Consider the following 18169-nt stretch of genomic DNA (forward strand, 5'->3'; position numbering starts at 1 on the left):
TCTCCCCTAGATACTTATGTATTGTGGAAATTCTACTCAATATTTTTCTGTGCAACAACTACCACGAGCAGGCCACTTTGGTAGGCTCTAGGCCCCTATTAAGATTCTTGTAATCTGTTTTATGAAATGAAGAATGAGAGGTATAGTTATAAATTTTCTTTTTTCCTCCCTTTTCTCACTCTCTCTTCTTTGCTAAGCAGTAAAATATTTATAGAATCTAAAACCTATAATACCTGGGAATAGTAAATATAAAAATTGGCATATTTGCAGTATTTTTTCTCCTTATTCAGTAGCAAAATATTAACCTTACAAATTTGAAGGTTGCATACCATCTTAGTGCTTCACAAGTTCATACAGAAGCTTACTTACATGTAGTTCTTTGGAAGAAGACTTGATATATAAAAATATATATATATATAAATGAATCTGAATGCAGATGTAAAATGAGGGTTAGATCTGTCTTCTCTTAAATGTTAACAATTTCTGAAAATGTAATGACTTAGTTTTCCTATTTACTAATACCTGAATACCCACAGTAGAGAAGAGTACATGAGAAACTGGAATAAAGACAAGAGGCTAAAAATTCCATGGAAATAGGATACCTTATGTGCTATTTCTGTCAGTAAAATATCAACTTCATTACATTTATTTCTGTATCATCTGTGCTATACAGTTAGCTAGTTAGAGCACTTATTCCTAAGTGCTTTATTCTAAGCGATTATTCTAATGAAAAAGAAAAAAATCACATTTAGGTTTTGGAAAACAGCCTGTTTTAGAAAAACTAAAACTAAGACATAATATAAATATTCACTAAAGGGAAATTATTTTAACTTATTATAATTTCTACATATTAGAGAGAGGAGGAAAATGCGGTATGTAGAGGGAGAAGACAGGTTCCAGGGCAAAATAAAAAGTAGGTAGAGATGTACCATTATTTCAATTTTGTGAGATACAGCAATTAAAGCCCTTACGTCATCACTTATGAACAATTATCTTACACTTTTAAGTGTCTATACAAGAAATTACCTAATTCATAAAGTTGACACAATAAAAACATATAAACATAAATATAGCATGTTTGATAATCCAAGGACTCAAATCACTTTATAAGTGAAATTTCTTCCTTGATAAAGTTGGTACTTTCTTATTTTCACAGAATCTATAATATATATCAATGTACTTATTAAAAGAATGGGTATTATACACCACTTAAATATCTTTGGGCTAATTTTACATTAACATACAATTAGTATTAGGCAAATAGAACAAGTAAACCTTGTAACTTCTCATCTTTAGTCAGCAAAGGGGTTATCTGTACACTTTCTTATGTATAATGACTTCTCCATCAGCAAAAAAGGGAGAGTTGATGTGAGAATGAGTAGTAGCCAAGATCTTTTATCAGACATACAAAATCCTCACACAGTAAGAAATGAGGGCTAACAGAGTGAATCATCGTAACAGCCATAATTGTATACAGTATTAATTTATCACATACGTGTGTATATATATTAGAGAGTACATTTGAATTTGAATTTCTAATTGGATGGTGTCTACACAGATTTCATTTTTAATATTAAATAGTGTAGGAATGTCTGAAGTATTCATTCAAATAGGATGAAATAACTTTGGGAAAGTATAATTTTATTTTCAATTGTACATAAATCCATTATTTAGGTTTCAATGGTTACTAAATTTAAGAAGTTAGAAACAAAACTTTAAAAATTAAATTTTTATGCTTTTCAGTATTCTGCTGTGAATACTTTTGGTAGTCGCATATGGTAGGCTACAGAGAGATATGTATACATATGTATGTTGTATGCCTTTTAAGAGTTATTCTTTGAGGGTCCAAGTTACTTACTTAGTTTTTCAGGAATCATTGTAAAAAAAAAAACTGTATGCTTGTTACAGTTTTGGAAAGTATTATGAAGTTTTAGATAATACAGAATGGCTATGAAATGTTAGCAAACTACTAGAGTCTACTATCAACTTGATATTCTGGTGGAGCAGTTTCAAAAGGAAAAAATAAAGAACAGCTACTAAAGGTTAAGGCCCATGATAGCAACACATGTACACAATTTAGGGCAATCGTGCAATGTGGAAAGAACTGTTTGCAGTCTTTTTGGTCATATCCACAAATATAAACAGCATCTTTGTGAACCACAACTGCGGCAATGCAACAACATATTGTGGCCCAAAGGATTGAGAAAGGCCTACAGAAGAAATATTGGAGTAAGTCTATGAACAATGAGTGAAGTTTCCTTAGCCAAGAATTATTAGACATTAACAATGTTTGAAATTAGGAATTTTTGGAAAAGTAAGTCTATTTTCTACTCACTTTCATATTTGTGACTTGTGTATTTTCTATGAAAATAAAGAATATACATGGCAGGTATGGTTCTCAACCTTTGGCATGATATATCAGAATCATCCACAGACACAGAGCTTGCTAAAATGGGCTGGTGCAACAAGAATTTACACTTCTCTGTTCCTTTGGGATTTGACCATCTCTGGTCCCAAACTGTACTTCGAGAAACACTGGTCACTCAGGTCTCTTTTTCACTTTTCTCTAAAGGACAGCTACTCTAATGCCATTAGAGCTTCTGAGCCAGTTCTAACGGGAGAGTTTCTCAATATGTGAAGTAATCACATAAGTGACAAACAGTAGAACACAATACCAAGGAAACAGTGTAATAAAAAAATCTAATAAAGATTGTTAGTAAATTAGAAGATCCCTTTTGTCTTTGTCAGCTCCAACATCACTTTTAATTTCCTGACTTTATAGATGTAAGGGTCATTACTTCTTTGGAATCAAAGTCCTTAAGCTTTCCCCTTCATTTTTAAACTCTAGTTGTACTACAGAAAATATAACTGCTACAGTTTGGATATCTTTGTTTCTTTGTTTTGGTACAGGAGATTGAACTCGGGACCTTGCGCTTGCAAAGCAGGCAGCGGAACCACTGAGCTAAATCCCCGGCCCATCTTAAAACTCAAATACTGAAACCTAATCACCAGTGTGATGATTTGAAAGACGGGTGCACTAAGGAGTTCTTAGGGGAGAGCTGCTTCATCCCTTTTTACTACGCGTGCACACAGCAAGAAGCTATCATCTCTGAACCAGAGAATGAGCCTTCACCCCTGAAGCTGCTGGTGCTTTGATCTTGGACTTTCCAACCTTAAGAACTGAGAAAAAAATTTATGTTGTTTATAAACCACCCAGTTTATGGTATTTTGTTGCATCAGCCCTAAACCTGGGCAAGACAATTACCATCTTAACAACAAACTAAATTTATTTCTTAAAGTCAATAAAGGTTGATGTGTTGTTTTTGCTTTTCAAATAGAAAATATAAGGGCCGGGGATTTAGCTCAGTGGTTCCGTCACCTGCCTCGCAGGCACAAGGTCCCGAGAGAGTTCAATCCCCAGTACCGAAAAGAAAATATAGTGAAGGTAATTCTCTTTCAGAGAGAGACATTTTTATTCAACTGGTTTTTTTTAGGGGCTAGGGTGAAGGACTCAACTGAAATAGCACAAGGAAAGAAAGTTGCAGAATAAACCAGTTCCAAATTTAATAGGTTTTAGTTCGGGGTTTTCCCCTAGACACTGCAGATCATGTGAGTGATGAGGAAATTCAGGCTTCACAGTCTAGACTTGGTTCTACAAATCATAACCAAGGATAACTATACAACACAGATGTTAGGAAAGAGGCAGATTTTTTAAGGTAACCTGGGCAACACATGGACACCTACAGTTCCAAGGGTGAAGAGATGCAACAATGCTAACTGTCATACCCACGGGAATGGTGATGTCCTAGAACCAAGGGAGTAGTTTGTTGAACACAGTTCAGTGTCATAAACATCTGTCGAATGCCCTATGCATTTAAGTAACAGAACATTTTTGGTATAACAAGGCTTCTCTGCCTACACAGTATTCTGAGCACAGTGCCAAACAGCTATACTGTATTTTGGGTATTTTCTGCTTAATAAAATTGGAAGTAACTTGGTATGAAAAATCAGATTACAGTGTTACTACTGTTGGTAGGAACAGACTGGCTGCACAATGGGTCAAAAACTCTATGGTAGGAATAAATTATGGCCTATTGAGGGTCTAAATAAATCTCTAAATTTTAAATTCTAGTTGAAGGAATAATTTAAAATTTAAATAACTCATTCAACAAATGCAGAGTATCAGACACTACCAGGATGTGGAGACCAACAGTGAACACATTAGGCATGCACCTATGCTTCATGGATTACAAATTAGTGGAAGACACATATTCTCACAAGGAGAAAATTAATGTAAAATGTGCTAAATGGAAACATAATCAGAAACGTCTGAAGGTGGAGGTGGTTGGTACCATAAAGTGTGTACCACGGGAGAGAGCTGCTAGCTTGACTACTTGTATGCAGTTCAACTACTCAAGGGTAGCACTTGGTTCTATTAACAAATTACTCATTAGAAGCCTTATTTTAAAAATAAACTGTGTTCAACTTTTAATTCAGTAAAAGAAAAAAAAAGGTCTAGTTTTGAAGAATTCCTGTAATAGGAGGGAGAAAAAATTTATAAACAAGTGAAGGAGAAAAAACAGGGAAAAGCCAAAACATATGTTTAATGATTTTAGCTATCTTCCTAATTTCGATTACTATTTGTTTATGGTGAGATATTTTCATAGCTAAAGTATCTGCTTAGTATAGTAGAAAACTAATCCTGTAGGACTGTTATATGATTCCATCACAGGAGCGCCCTGGGCCCAAGCAAGAGAGCCAAAGATGAGGCTAATGAATCTGGTCCATTGCTCTTCTCCAGCAGGCAGCTGCACAGCGATTTTGCACAGGTCAAAGATAAAAGGCAACTGGATATGGAACCAAGTATTAACCCAAATAAAGTAAAGCTGTTGAACTTAATGTCAGGCCTCCACCTTAGTGGTCACTTAGTTTTGTTTTCAAGTTTTTATTTTGTGATTTGAAGCTTCGATCTTGCTAGCATGCTTTTGCTAAATACTTTTGTACTTGATCAGCTACAGTAGGTAGGAAGCAGTAACCGGGACATCAAGGATGTTCTAATTCTCTACTTTTTGGAAACGTGTTGTCTTCAATCATTGCCAATGAAGCTAAAAATCAAAACGGAATACAAGTAAAGCAACCTACTAGTGGTTTGGAGGGGATTACACACAAAGACTACTGAATAGGAAGGCAAAATAGTGAGACAAAAGTTACAGTATTTGGGAGTGACATGATGCCTTTTATAATCTGATGGGAAAAATTATATGCAGCTTGGTAGGAATCAAAGTACAGATAACGTTGGTTACTGTTTAGGATTACTAGCGTCAGTGCTTCCCCACCTTGCCTGACCAGCTTTGTCATTCTTTTCTCTACTTTCCATCCTCTCTCAACAACTTTTCCTTCAGTTAACCGGCTATGGATGCCAAATACGATGAGAAGCTTGCTTGGCAAACTTCCAGGTGTCGAATGCACGCACTTCTCACTAGAGGGATGCACAAACCCGTGCTCCTCTCCGGTCAGGCCGAGCACGCAGGGCTCCAGGGGTGCACATTTAGCGGCCGAGGCGAGGTCTACGTCACGCAGGCGAGGGCGCAGGCCACGGAAACGCTTACGACGGCCGTTGGGTGAAACTTCTGACGCTAAGAGGCCACTTTAAAGTGGCCCAGTGTTGAGAAAAACCTTTGCACTTCGGCTGAACCCGTGAGCACTCACCACAAACAGCTCTGTCGTTACCCTGCGGGGGATCGCCTCCGAATCCAGGAAAGCACTTCGAAAAAGCTCGACACGCAGGAAAACCTGTCCAGGAGCGCGGCGGAGGCCTGTAAGCTAGGACTCCCCCAGCAGCACCTTAGGAGACGCACCAGCTACTGCCCTTCAGCAGGAAGGCTCGCGGGAGCCCACACGTGGGAAGGGGGCTGAGAGACAGAGGCCTAACTCTCGCGGGATCTCCTCCCTCTGCGGTCGCCCCGGGCCCAGTCGAGGACTCGCGTTGTTTGGGTTGGGGGTGGAGTAAAGCAGAAGGGGGCGGAGCCAGTCGGGGGCGTCCCTAGCTTGTTGACTTCGGGGTCCTCACCGCGCGTCTGTCTGGCTCTCCGCGCATGCTCAGCTGCCAGGCTGTTCTGGAGGCTGCTCTTGTTTTGAGTCCTGGTCCGCGACCCGCCCCTCCCCCGGCCGGTGGCGGCGGCGGTGTGGTGGTGGCGGCGGCGGCTGGCTGCCTCGGAGCTCCTCGAGTCCCAGCGCACAGCTGACACGCCGCTGTGGCGAGCCGGACCGACCGCCGCGCCACAGGTAACGCCGCCGCCCGCGGGCTAGGGGTCGTGTGGTTGGCGCGACCGGGTGGGCGGCGGGGGCGCCGTCGGAGACGGGCCGGGGGTCGGGGGCAGGGGACCGAGGGCCCGGAGCTGGAGGCCGGGGATCCGGGAAGAGAGTGACCGGCAGGGCCTGGAGGTCGGGGGAGGGGGAAGCTGAGGGTCTGGGGGGCGGGGGTCCCGCAGGAGGCCGGGCAGCCCCGTCCTCGGCCGGGTCTGCAGCTCCGAGCGGGACTCCGGGACTGCAGGGTCCCCGCCGCTGGCCTCGTCAGAGCCTCCGTAGGCACTTTAGATCCTTTCCGGATCCACCTGGTGACTTTCTCTTGTTTTGGTTTTGAAGGAGAAGAATGCAACCTACGTAAGCTGGGGAAGCCTTTGGGGGCTGGGAAGGGATTCAAGAGATTAGAGCTGGCGCTCACATTTTCTTCCTTACTTTTTTGTTTTTGTTGTTGCTTGAGCGTTTACTACTGTTTGTGGTAAGTGTGGTGCATGTCGAATTGGTTGGGATATTTCAAAAACCGGCAGAGGACCCACAAGTAGAACCGGAGGGAGTAATTTTGCAGATCTCAAGATTTTTTTACCAATTACTTTGTTTTCATGTGTCTCTTAAAAAATTGAGTAATCATAGGTTCGTTTTTAATCAGAAGAGTGTAGGTAAGGAGGAAGTACGCTTTTAATAGTTTTTTTTTAATTACGAAAGTATTGCGTGCTCCTTAAGAAAAAATTAAGCTGCCAAACAATGAAGACAGCTTCTTTCCCTCTTGCCGCTGCCTCCTGACCACCAATAATTTCTCTTTTTGCTGCCTAGGATAACCAGACTTAAAGTGTATGTAGTAGCCTCTCAATATTTTTTCCTGCGTATGAGGAATAGGGTTCAGAAACAAAACTAGGGAGATGATATATAGTATATCGCTTTATTGGCCACAATACATCACGGATTGCCCTCCATTTTATTCATTTTTAAAAAGCTGCACGGCTATTTGTTTATTGCTGAAAATGGTCTCCAATTTTTCAGTAATCAATCGCTTTTGAAAAGAGGTAGAGCCGATATTTTGAAACATATTGTGAAACCTTTAGAATGTCCAAGGCCAGATGTGATACTTCTAAACAGGTTGAGTAATATGTTTCCACAGAGTTTAATGGTAGTTTACATGAGGTTGGATGACTTCATATACCAGGTTACTAAGAGAATTTACGTTTTGTTTTTTGAGTGCATTTTTCAAAGTAAATTTAAATACCACATGGTCAGGTGAGAACATTTAGTTCTTAAACATGAAGCAGCTAATTCTTGAGGAAGAGGTAAAGTAGAAAACAAGTTGCTCAGAAGTTTATATTTAGGGGGGCACCAGGGATTAAATATTTTGATAAGTAAGCCATAAGAGTTGACCTGACAGAGGAAGGATGATGTTACATTGCTTATTATTAAGACAAAGCTAGCAAATCCCTATGACATTTTGTGTTTTGGGGCACAGAAGAGCTGAAGGCTTTGTTGATTAATCAGTAACTTGTACATGTATTTATTAAAAAGGTACTGTTGTGTTCATTTTGGTGCTAGCTTCAGGGGAAAACAGAACTGAGTGCACATTAGTCATGAACAACAGTCTGGTTCTAAACACATATAGCCTGAAATATTAGGATAAATTGTGTAGCATTTTATTTGGGAATCATGCTTAAAAGGAATCAGAAACATCCATGACATTTTAACTATGGTTCTTGGTAATATCCTCATAACTTTCTCAGAACAGCAACATAAGTACCATTCTCCCCATCCTATGTGTTAATAAACAGGTCTGAAAGATTAAACTGCTTAAGATCCTATTGCCTTTTTAGTAGTCGAGCCTGTTTAGACTCAGGTGGTGCTTAAGAAGCTGTTTTCTGTTCAGCCTTTGCTGCCTCCTGTTAATGAAAAACTCCTACAAAATTGATCTTAGTTTTATCTTTCAAAATATTTCTTACAAAAATAGACATGAATATAATCAAATGCATTGAAAATAGTGTAAAGGATCAGTAATCAGAAACTGTAAGAATATCTGTATCTTTTGCTGTTGTGGACCTGGAGAGTGAACCCAGGTCCTTGTACATGCTACTCGCCAGCCCCTTTTATTTTATTTTTCTATTCTGTTTTTGAGGCAGGATCTCCCTAAATTGCCCCATGCTGACCTTAAACTTGTGATCCGTCTGCTTCAGCCTCCTGAGTAGCTGTGATTACAGGTGTATGCTACCACAACTGGCTAGTGGTGTCTTTTTAGGTGAGGTTTCAGATGGTGCATTATTAAAATATTAAACGTTTTGATCTTATGCCCTTGGGGGGGTTGTGTTGCTTTAGATGCTTCTCCATGCTGTGCTAAATTTGGATATCATCTTTTGTAGCTTTCACTGCTCCTTATTCCTTACAAACAGGTGTATAATCACATTTTGTAAAATTTTGTGAACCTAGTTGAACTTTTTGAAAACTAATATGCTGAAATAATACAAAGAGAATCATAAAAAGTTTTTAAAAGATTGGTACTTGCTTATTTAATTTTTTGGTATTTTACTACTTTCTGTTAATAGTTTCTTTTTTAATATAGTATATTAATGTTTTAGTTTTCCCATAGATGTGGCACCTGGATAGTTTACTGCAAATACTGAAATTAGTAAAGTATGATTAGTTATAATATATATTTGAGAAGAAACCAATGTGCAATAAAAGATTTGAGCTTTCATTGGAAGTTAAGGATGACAATTGTAGTCATATTTAAGGGATGAGCTTGCCATTGATTATCTCTTGGACAACTTACATTGAATATTAGTGGGCTTTATAGTTATGTGATATAAAAGTATCTCATCCCCAGAAAGGTCTCTTTCCCATGTGGTGGTTGGTGCATGCCTGTAATCCCAGCACTCAGGAGGCCGAGGCAGGAGAATCTCCACGAGTTTAAAGTCAGCCTGGGCTGCATAATGACTTCAAGGTCAGCTTGAACTACATAGCAATACTCTACCCCCCCCCCCCCAAAGTATATTAGGATCCAACTTTCAGTTATGGAGGACAAGCAGGCTGGGAAACTAAAGCTGTGTGTGTACGGCAGTGCATTCTTGAAAATTATTGAAGGATTGTTGCTGGTGGAAAGAAAGAGAAAGATTTTTCTTTTTTCCAATTTAATGTGAAAATCCTTTTGGGGACATATATGTATGAATAGCCAAAAATAAATCAGCTGTTTTGCTTTTGTGAATAATGCAAAAACAAAAGTACCAGGGTTGATGTCTTTTGTTTAAAATCTTCCTTTTGTTTTGGTCAAGGAAAAGAACCTAAAATTCACTGTATACCTTAGGCAAGGGAGTATTAAATTCCTGCATGGATGTTTAAGAACTAATTTGTGTATGTAACAGCTGTTGTGGAATTACATGAAAGACCTGTTCCCAGATAGTTATGGAGTGAGAAACTAGTTAACATAGAACGAGAAGCCAAAGTAGAGGTGGTGGAGAACCTGAGAATTGGCTGTCCGAGCAGGCAGAGGAAGAAGGAGTTACTTCAGAGTGGGTAATAAGTAGAATTAAATATGTGGATGGCTATCTAGGAAGACGAAAACTTGAAAGTTAGCAGTTCCTTGAGCTTTGAGGTAGTAAAAGAAAAACCCTAATTATAATTATCATGTTTAGCAGTGTCCTGCTGGGGGCTGAGTTGGAATAATTAACACTTTTCTGTAACTTACAGACTTTGAGAAACCTTCTGTAATAATCATATTATTATAACTCAGTTCAGTGTATAGCCTGAAGTTACACTCAGCGTTTGCAGAGCTGTAAACGGTCTGTCTCCTCCTGCCTTCTGTAAGCTGGAACCTCCAGGCAGTCCTCCTTGGGGTGTTTATACAAACTATTTTATTTCCTTACTGTTACATTAGGTTTGCTTTCTCATCTTCATTTTTAGAGCTGTTTTCTCTTTTGGTGGTTCCACATAGACCCAAGGTCTTAATTCTCCCTTTTTCTCAAACCTTCTTTGCACTCAGGCTCTCAATTCTGTCTCACTGGCCTCATTTTCTTCTCTAATCATCAGATTTGCCTTCTTTGTTCTCCTTGGTAGTGTTACTGGCTGTTATTTTGAATCAGTAGCTTTGTAAATTTAATTCTTTTCCTGATTCCTTGTTTATGTTATGACCTTAATGTTTTCTTGGTTATCCAGGCTCACAATCAAAAGGTGACCTTTGACTCTTCACTCTCTCCTTTTCTCAGTAAAAAAAAATTGGGGGTGGGCAGTCATTTTAATTGCATTATAGTTCATTTGTCGGAAAATGGATGTACCTTGAGACCATAATGTTACGTGAAATAAATCAGACATTGCCTGTTTCTTATTTCAGTTACCATCTGAATGCTTCATTCTCATTTAGTCCTGGTAATTTATGTTGGTAGATGGTATTATCCCACTTTACAGGTGAAGAAATTGAGCCTTCATGAACCTGAAGGATTTGATAGTGGAAAAAAGAGGTGAGGTTTGATTTCTCAGCATGTCTGCCTCTCAAGTCTGTTCTTGACTACTACCCATCTGCCTAATAGGTCCTCATCTGCTCAGGAATAAAGTCCAGTTTCTCAGCATTGAATTTTTGATTTAATTGCTCCCGGTGCCCTGTAAAAAGCTTATTTCTTGTTATAGTCAAAGGTAAGCGTCAGCATCTTCCCTGAAGAACATAAACTTTTTACTTTACTTCTTTCGGTTTCTCATGCATTTATAATTTCTTGGAATTTTTTCCTTCATGTCTGTCCTTAAGTTCTCTGTGCACAAGTCTAGCTCATGCATTGTATTTCCCTGAAGTTCTGCTCCCTGCTTCCCCCTTTCCTGTCACTGTAAGAGTAAAGTCTGTCATCCTATTCTTACAGCTGCTTAATCTTGGAATGATACTTTTTACTCTGAAATTGTATTTGAGAAATTTTAACAGCTTTAAATGGATTATAAGATAGTTGAAAACAAACCAAATCTTAGTATTCTTTCATCTGTCAATGGATGCACACAAATATGGTTAAGTAGGTATGGAAATGATCATTCATAAACTACCCCTTTTGTTGACATTAAAGTAGTAATTGATTTTGGCTGCTAGATATCTTCCCCCCTCATTTTCGTTCCCCTTTATTCTTTCTCTGTGTTTTCTTACACACACGTGTGTGTGCGTGTGTGTGTGTGTGCTTTTATTAGACTTTCAATTGTGTATGTCTGACAACCTGATTTCTTGTAGGTTATCATATGAGATATTTACTTTCAAATTATTAGGTAATTATGATATTTATTTTAAAAATCGGTTTATGCACATATCTCATTTCTTGGTATTGTACCTAAAAACAATATTTGGCATTTGAATTCTTCCCCATGCTCTTGAGTTGAGCAGGCTTCTTAATGAACTATAATATCCTCATAAAGTGACTTCAATTTCTTGTGTGTTTTTGTAGACAGGAAAGATGGAGTAAAACTGTATACTGCGTTGTTGTTTTATTTTTGGTGATGTCAAGCTTTCCAGTGATATAATCAATTGAAATGCCACAGCCCATATTATACGTCACTCTTAGGTTCCTGAGAAATTCACATGAAATTCTGCACTTGTATAGGTATGATGGTTACAGAAGTTACAATTTTCTGTTTCTCTTTCATCTGCCTTTGCATCCTATGTTGTGTTACAGTTTAGCTACTTAAGTAGTTTTTGCTTTAGTAGTTAAAAATATAATGCTGTTAAGAATTGTGAACATAGGATAGGCTGGTGATAATGATGGAAGAATCGTTTTTTTCTTGGTCATTTATTTTTTTCACTATGTTGCTCGGCTTAGCCCCCAGCTCCTGGGATCAAGCTGTCTTCCTGCCTCAGCCTCCTGAGTATCTGGCACTGTAGGTGTTTGCCACCTTTTCTGGATAACATTTGCTTTTTGGAATTTAAAAATTCGTAATAATAGAGTAAAACTGGTTCTTAAACCAATCAGTTTGTCACTGTGCCCTCAGCTTTATGAAGCATAATCACAAGTACTATTTTGAACTTCTACACAAGTTTAAATTAATTCATTTATTTTAAAAATAGTCAATACAGTCACACAGTTCAAAATTTTAGGCATGCACAGCTCTTGGAAGCAGCCCATATGTCCATCAACAAATGAATGGATAAAAAAAATGTAGTATTTATAAATAATGGAGTACTGCTCTTCCATAAAGAATACATTTGAGTCATTTGTAGGAAAATAGATGCATCTTGAGACCATGACGTTAAGTGAAATAGCTCAGCCACACACAAGCTTAAATAGCACATGGTTTCTCTTAATGAGAAACCCAAAGTATAAATGAAAAGCAAAATGAAAGATAAATAATAGGAAACAGGAAGGTAGATCTTAAGGGGACCAAGAGAGGGGAGGGAAGGAAAATGTAAAAAGAATTAAGATGTACTGGGTACATGTATCACCTTTCCATGATGAATCTAATCGTGTACTGCAACATGTGCTGAAATAAAAATTAACCAAAACAATTTTAAGTGCTGCAAAAAATGTATAACATGAAAATGTTTCTTCCTCATTCTATTTTCCCTACTGGAAGATAGCCACCCATCTCTAGAATGGTAACCTTTTTTTCATATATATGAATAAATGTCACTAAGTTTTTCCTACCACTTAGGTAAAGATGAGGTATATTGCACTACATTCTTAATAGTTTACCCTGAGCATCACTGGGCAGCATCTTGTTTACGTACTCTGACTGTCATGAGCTTCACTTGGGCAGGTGTCATTTCTTGTCTGCAGGAGATACACTCGTATGTCTATTTGTTTTATGTTGACTTTTTTCATACTTTTTATTTAGAGCATTGTATTTGCCTTTGATGTTTGTTTCTAGTGAAATCTAATAAGTTCTGGTTATTTTATTAATTCATGTTTCTTTTATTTTTGAAAACTTATATTTTGTGCTACAATCTATAAAAACTCTTATCTTAAGTATAGTAAACGTAATTTTTATACTTCTCCAGAATTCAGTGATATTCTTTCACAAAAGCAGACATGTTTGGGACACTGAGACTGAATAGGAAGGAAGTGCCAAAAGATCTGCAAAAGAAAAAACTGAAAAAGGGAGAAGTGTTAGCATATCAGAGAAGAAAAGTCTGTGTTATGAAATGGAAAGACAAAAAAAAGTATCCTTATTGTCAACTGTTCATAAGACACAAATGATAGAACTTGAAAGAAGAAACAAAATTTTAAAAATTCCAATAGTAGTCAGTGATTATTATAATCCTATGGGTGATGTTGGCAGAGTTGACCAACATTTAACAAGTTATCCTATAATCAAAAAGTGAGGAAAAAAATACTATTATAAAATATTTATGCATCTTCTGCACCAAACAATATGGGGTTCAAAAACAAGGGGGTTCAACAAGTCATTTACAATTTAGATTAGGTCTAGTAGACCAAATAATTGAAAAACATGGGTTAGTGAAATGCCAACCAGGACGTCCATCATCGACATCGTCACCATTGCATTTATTGGATAGACATTGTATTGAAATTATACCACCTACAATAAAAAAGGAAAGGCCAACATGATGATGTGAAGTGTATTTTTCAGAGACAGAGTAATGCAAGAAGAATTCAGAAAGAGACTAGATAACTGCTGTTCAGATTGCAGTGTTGTGATGTGTATTGAATGTTTAAAGATACGTTGTAAACAGAAAAATTGAATAAATTTGATGAAATTATTGTCTTTATATTTCTTGTTATCTTATAAAAAATAACCAAAAAATGCACTTTTTGGTCATCCTGTGTTTAAATAATTGGACTGGTAAGTGGTTAAATAATACAGCCTCAAAGTTTGCTGTATATAGCTAGGGTGATAGATTGTATATTTAATCATTGGTAGAGAATTTAATCATATTCTCTACCATTGGACATTTAGATTGCTTCCCATTTTTACTGCTATAACTATTGATACAACATCTTGAGGGAAAAGAGTAGATAATCCTTTTGTGTAGGGGAAAATAAATTTGAAAGCTGAAATGGATGTGTAGGGGTGAAAAGATATGGTTGATACTTTCCTCATTGTAAAGATTCAGAATGTAGAATGTAGAAGTGTGATAAGACAAAAAGGTATTCTCTAATGTAACAAAGGAAACCTGGTGAAACCTGTTTAGGTTCTTGCCCTGTACCTTCCTGGCTACAGGACAGGACCCCTTCGGGAGTAAAGGTCTTATGGCCATCTCTTAACACAGAATGGCAGAGGAACAGTAAAATATGTATGGTTTTATGGCTAACTCTAGTTTCTGGTACGTGCCTTAGGGAAGAGGAATTCTAGTTTCTATGAACTGCCTTGGAGAAAAAGGGAAAGAAGAGAAAGAAAGATCAAAATAGAGCCTGCTTCTAAGGCTTACCTGTGCCCTTCAGTTCAAAGTACTCAGTGTGACAAAGCATCAGCCTTTGGGGTATGGTTTTCTGAGCCTCAGAAATGTTTCTGGGTTCCTTTTCAGATCTGATAATTAATGGATAAGTGAGTAGAGAGAAATAAAGAACCATGTGAAGATACTTGGTAGAATCTGCAGTTGACAATTGAATTGGAAAAATGGGGATGACAGTGGTGAATGGGTCGTAGCTTCCATGACAAATTGTCCACACTGCAGGGATCAGTCCTGCCTGTGTCTAACAGTTATGTATGTAAGAACCTTGAGTGTTCTCTAGAAGAAAATATGGTCTACAATGCAGTATATATCTTTTTGGTACCGGGGATCGAACTCAGGGACCTTGTGCTTGTGAGGCAGGTGGCAGAACCACTGAGCTAAATCCCCAGCCCTACAATGCAGTATATTTTATGTGGCCATTATTTTTATTTTAATGTTATTGTATGTTCAAAGATGATATTTAAACTATTGCAGGAAATAAAGTTAAGCAGATTCAGCAGGTCTTTCTCATCCAATTCTGCTCTTCATGAGTTGCAGGGGTAATGGTTTTTAAGCAGTTTAGTGTGAATCCTTTCAGATTTTTATGGATAAACAAGAACAAATATTCATGCACCTTAAGAATGTCAGTCACAGCCTTGAATAATAAATGGTAAGAATGGTGAAAGTCAGAATCCTGTTGAATAAGTGAAAAAAGTGATAATATGACAAAGTAAATAAATGGTGAATGTTCTTTGATTTCTTCAGATCATCGGTTTTATAAATACACAGTACTCTGTAAACTGTAACAGTACTTAGCTTCTGTCCTGGCCTATCAGTTTACATTTAGGAAGTCATTTAAGGTTTGCAAAGCTATGTACATGTTTTTAAGTAGTTGCAGAAGATTGGAGTGTATTCTAATTGGCATTAAAAATTAGCTTTTAGATGTTTGCTAGATACGCTTTTTTTTTAAAAAAAAAACAGTGGTATAGTGCCTAGGTTTGGTCCATGTGGCTTTGTTTTTTTGTTTTAGTTTTTGGGTTTTTTAAAAATTTTAACAGGCAAGGTTTCATTTGTGCTGACCCATTCCTGAACTCCTATGATTCTCTTTTAAGCACTGCCAGACACTACGTATAGTAAATAAAAGGTCGTTTATTTGGCTTTTTCCCACCAGTAAAATAGTAGTAGAAATTCATTCATTCAAAAAGGCCAGAAAATACAGATGATAGAAAGAAGAACAGATTACCAGGAATGTTACCATCCAGGGGTGATTGCCTTTTAATCCTGAGAGACCTCTGTGTTAATGAAATCAGTGTGAAAAGCCCAGCTTTTTGGTTCTACCACCATATATGTTAAATTTCATGATGGAAGTACAGAAAATGTGCCAGGCATGATGGTGCATACCTTTAATTCCAGCTACTTGGGAGGCTGAGGTAGAAGGATTGCAAGTTTGAGGCCAGCCTGTTTCAAAATAAAATAAAAAGCAGGGAATGTAGCTCAATGCTCCTTGGGTTCAGTGTGAGTGTTTGAATTTTCACTGACCTGAAATTTTGTCTGCTAGGAAGTGGTAACATTATTAACTGAGGTCCTTAAGGCCTGGACTAACGTTTCAGAACATTCTGGGCCTGCATGGCCAACTTGGTGGCTTAGCTGTTGGTTTTGGGAGCCACAGATAGGCTGGTGGATGGATCAGTCAGTATACTTGCATCACTGCCAGTGGGTGAAAAGTGCAGAGCTTTTTCTTATGGTATGTAACATTAAATCTTTGTATTCATTGTGTCCTTGTAGTCACTCTTTAACATGCTGGGGCCTTAAGTTTAGTAGAAGGAAATATTTAAAAAATGCTATGTCTCAAAAAAAAAAATGTAAAACAGTCTTCAACTTACAGTATTTGGAAGGATGGCTTACTATATTCCGGTAATTTCTGTCAGTCATTGTACCCTCAGTTCTCATTGTTTCTTGATGACTAGATTTTAAAATCCTGGTCAGTCTTCATACTTAAATACCAGAGTAAATTTTGGAACACATACCTAGTCCAGTATTAGTTTCCAGTAAAGGCGTGTAAGGGCCGGGGTTGTACCTCAGTGGTAGAGCACTTGCCTAGCATGCATGTAAGACCCTGGGTTTGATCCCCAGCACTTCGTAAGAACACCACCACCACCCAAAACCCAGCCCTAAGCATGGGCCATTCCTATAGTCCTAGCACTGGAGGGCCTGAGGCAGGAGGATAGTGAGTTCAAGGCCAGCCTGGACTAATAGCAAGCCCCTCTCTGACCCCTCCCAAAGAAAGACCTGAAGAAAGCCTGCAGTGTTCTCTAGTTTTGTAAATCTCATCCTGAAAGAATTATTTTTAATACTTGAGCCATTTTAATTGGATTGACTTTTTCCTGCAACTAGAGTTATCTGGTGATTTTTTTTTTAATGAACTGAAGAAATTAAAAGGGAAACACATGAGGGTTTCTACAGTGATTTATATAAATATCTGTTACAACTTTTCATGAAATTGATTTCACACTAAAGGGAAGGGAGGGAAATCTCCAACAGAATAGTTGAACTACCTCATTGTTCATGATGAAAAATAAGCTTGAGGTTTTTTTTAAGGACTCCTGTTATCACTATTTCATAATAGTGATATTTAGTAATTTTTTTGTATCTAGGTAGCACTTGATGGATGTAGTTCACTGTGTGTATATACATACACACGTACGTATGTGTACACGTGGACATGTATGATGTACAGCTCAGGAGGCACTGTTCATGAATACAAGATAAATGGAGTCAGGAACACACTATTCATCTGAATGGTGTTTCCTGGCATTGAGACCCCAATATCTTTGGTGCTACATAACTTTTATGTTTTCTTGTAACTTTCCATCTTGTCAGAGAGGCAGGCGAGTATTTTTATTTTCATTTTATACATGAATCGAGACTCCTAATGACTTCATTTTTTGAATCTGCGTTCTTTTCTGTAAAACATTGTTGATACTGGTCTTTGTGATCTATAATACAGTGTTTAAAGATTTTGGTGTGAGAGAAAGCCTAGAACCGAATCCCATGATTTCTAGTAGTTGTAAAATCTTATTTAATCCCTCTCTTTAGTTTCCCCTCCTTGAAAATAATACTGTTTACATGGAATTTTGTTAACATATAAATGAGTTAATATACTGAAAACACATCAGTTTTATTTGCAGTAAGTACTCAGTTAATGATAGTTGCACTGATAATAAGGCCAGTAGCTGGGCATAATTTCACATGTCTGTAATCCCAGCGCTCTGGGAGGCTGAGGTAGGAGAATACCAAATTCAACCCCACTTGGGCAATTTAGCGAGACCCTGTCTCAAAATAAGAAAAAGTTTTGAAAGGGCCAGGGGTATAGCTCAGTAGGAAAGCCCTGGGTTCAGTCTCCAGGAGCCCCTCTCACCCCTAAAAAAGCAAAAGTTGAAAAACAAAGATAGCATTATTACGTTGTGAGTCTCATACTACTTTTCAGAGATTATGAGGTCAGTTCCT

The 18169-nt window shown here is 37.9% G+C and overlaps 1 protein-coding gene and 1 long non-coding RNA gene across 8 annotated transcripts in view; one reads left to right on the forward strand and one right to left on the reverse strand.

Annotated features, from left to right (window-relative positions):
• LOC110346909 (uncharacterized) overlaps positions 1-5921 on the reverse strand; it is a 119062-nt gene extending 113141 nt beyond the window's left edge. For all 5 annotated transcript variants that reach the window (XR_015440651.1, XR_015440649.1, XR_015440652.1 and 2 more), the window contains exon 1: positions 5710-5921. This is a non-coding gene — a long non-coding RNA (uncharacterized LOC110346909). The remainder of the gene's footprint in view (positions 1-5709) is intronic.
• Positions 5922-6002: 81 nt separating this feature from the next.
• The window catches only part of Pcmtd1 (protein-L-isoaspartate (D-aspartate) O-methyltransferase domain containing 1), a 96497-nt gene continuing 84330 nt past the window's right edge, over positions 6003-18169 (forward strand). Inside the window, exons 1-2 of one of the 3 annotated variants that reach the window (XM_087185717.1) lie at positions 6153-6285; positions 8439-8554. The gene's annotated coding sequence lies outside the window, so the exon portion shown is untranslated. Of the gene's footprint in view, positions 6286-6630; positions 6782-8438; positions 8555-18169 lie in introns of those variants that run through there. The other 2 variants (XM_004837522.4, XM_087185721.1) reach the window with 2 other exon arrangements.

The sequence above is a fragment of the Heterocephalus glaber genome, unplaced genomic scaffold (assembly GCF_053883595.1).
Source record: "Heterocephalus glaber isolate CG9 unplaced genomic scaffold, H.glaber_assembly_v1.0 deba00000281, whole genome shotgun sequence".
NCBI classification, from domain to species: domain Eukaryota; kingdom Metazoa; phylum Chordata; class Mammalia; order Rodentia; family Bathyergidae; genus Heterocephalus; species Heterocephalus glaber.